Source organism: Chiloscyllium plagiosum, chromosome 7, assembly GCF_004010195.1.
Source record: "Chiloscyllium plagiosum isolate BGI_BamShark_2017 chromosome 7, ASM401019v2, whole genome shotgun sequence".
Classification (NCBI taxonomy): domain Eukaryota; kingdom Metazoa; phylum Chordata; class Chondrichthyes; order Orectolobiformes; family Hemiscylliidae; genus Chiloscyllium; species Chiloscyllium plagiosum.
Window position 1 is genome coordinate 20,470,214 of NC_057716.1, and position 2,417 is coordinate 20,472,630.

Here is a 2,417-nt window from a genome sequence, read left to right on the forward strand (position 1 = left end):
TGGGCCTTGACTCCAGTCCACACTGGGCCTTGACTCCAGTCCACACCGGACCTTGACTCTCGTCCACACTGGGCCTAGACTCTAGTCCACACTGGGCCTTGACTCCAGTCCACACCGGACCTTGACTCTCTTCCACACTGGGCCTTGACTCTCGTCCACACTGGGCCTTGACTCTCGTCCACACTGGACCTTGACTCTAGTCCACACTGAACCTTGACTCTAGTCGACACTGGAGTTCACACTGTGGCCTCCTCTACATTGGGGAGACAGGCCACCTACTTGTGGAACGTTTCAGAGAACACCTCTGGGACACCCGCACCAACCAACCCAACCGCCCTGTGACTGAACACTTTAACTCCCCCTCCCACTCCACCAAGCACATGCAGGTCCTTGGCCTCCTCCATCGCCAGACTATGGTAACGCGACGCCTGGAGGAAGAGCGCCTCATCTTCCGCATACGAGCCTCTATCGCATTCCCAACGCCCCTCCCCCAAGTCCCTCCTCCCTACCTTTTATCTAAGCCTGCTTGGCGCACTCTCCTCATTCCTGAAGAAGGGCTTATGCCCGAAACATCGATTCTCCTGCTCCTTGGATGCTGCCTGACCTGGTGTGCCTTTCCAACGACACATTTTTCAGCTCTGATCTCCAGCATCTGCAGCCCTCACTTTCTCCAGTCCACATTGGGCCTTGACTCCGCTCCACACTGGGCCTTGACTCCAGCCCACACTGGACCTTGACTCCAGCCCACCCTGGACCTTGACTCTGGTCCACGCTGGGTTTTGACTCTAGTCCTCACTGGACCTTGACTCTAGTCCACACTAGGCCTTGAGTCCAGTCCACACTGGACTTTGACTCTAGACCACACTGGACCTTGACTCTCGTCCACACTGGGCCTTGACTACAGTCCACACTGGGCCTTGACTACAGTCCACAGGGGCCTTGAATCTAGTCCACACTGGGCCTTCACTCTGTTGCACGCTGGCATCTAGCCTCCAGTACACACTGAGCCTTGACTCCAGTCCAAACTGGGCCTTGACTCCAGTCCACACTTGACCTTGACTCCAGTCCAAACTGGGCCTTGACTCTAGTCCACACTGGGCCTTGACTCCAGTCCCCACTGGGCCTTGACTCCGCTCCACACTGGGCCTTGACTCCAGTCCACAGGGGCCTTGACTCGAGTCCACACTGGGCCTTGACTCCAATCCACGCTGGGCCTTGACTCCAGTCCACACTTGACCTTGACTCTAGTCCACACTGGGCCTTGACTCCAGTCCACACTGGGCCTTGACTCTAGTCCACACTGGACCGTGACTCTAGTCCACGGTGGGCCTTGACTCCAGTCCACACCGGACCTTGACTCTCGTCCACACTGGGCCTTGACTCCAGTCCACACCGGACCTTGACTCTCTTCCACACTGGGCCTTGACTCTCGTCCACACTGGGCCTTGACTCTCGTCCACACTGGACCTTGACTCTAGTCCACACTGGAGTTCACACTGAACACTTTAACTCCCCCTCCCACTCCACCAAGCACATGCAGGTCCTTGGCCTCCTCCATCGCCAGACTATGGCAAAACGATGCCTGGAGGAAGTGCGCCTCATCTTCAGCCTACGAGCCCACTAACCACGAGGGATGAATGCAGATTTCTCAAGCTTCCTCATTTCCCCACCCCCCACCTTGTCTCAGTCCCAACCCTCTGACACAGCACTGCCTTCTTTACCTGCAATCTTCTTCCCGACCTCTCCGCCCACACTCCCTCTCCGGCCTATCACCCTCACCTTAACCTCCTTCCATCTATCGCATTCCCAACGCCCCTCCCCCAAGTCCCTCCTCCCTACCTTTTATCTTAGCCTGCTTGGTGCACCCTCCTCATTCCTGAAGAAAGGCTTATGCCCGAAACGTCGATTCTCCTGCTCCTTGGATGCTGCCTGACCTGGTGTGCCTTTCCAATGACACATTTTTCAGCTCTGATCTCCAGCAACTGCAGTCCTCACTTTCTCCAGTCCACACTGGGCCTTGACTCCGCTCCACACTGAGCCTTGACTCTAGTCCAAGCTGGGCCTTGACTCCAGTCCACACTGGACCTTGACTCTAGTCCACACTGGAGTTCACACTGTGGCCTCCTCTACATTGGGGAGACAGGCCACCTACTTGTGGAACGTTTCAGAGAACACCTCTGGGACACCCGCACCAACCAACCCAACCGCCCTGTGACTGAACACTTTAACTCCCCCTCCCACTCCACCAAGCACATGCAGGTCCTTGGCCTCCTCCATCGCCAGACTATGGCAAAACGATGCCTGGAGGAAGTGCGCCTCATCTTCAGCCTACGAGCCCACTAACCACGAGGGATGAATGCAGATTTCTCAAGCTTCCTCATTTCCCCACCCCCCACCTTGTCTCAGTCCCAACCCTC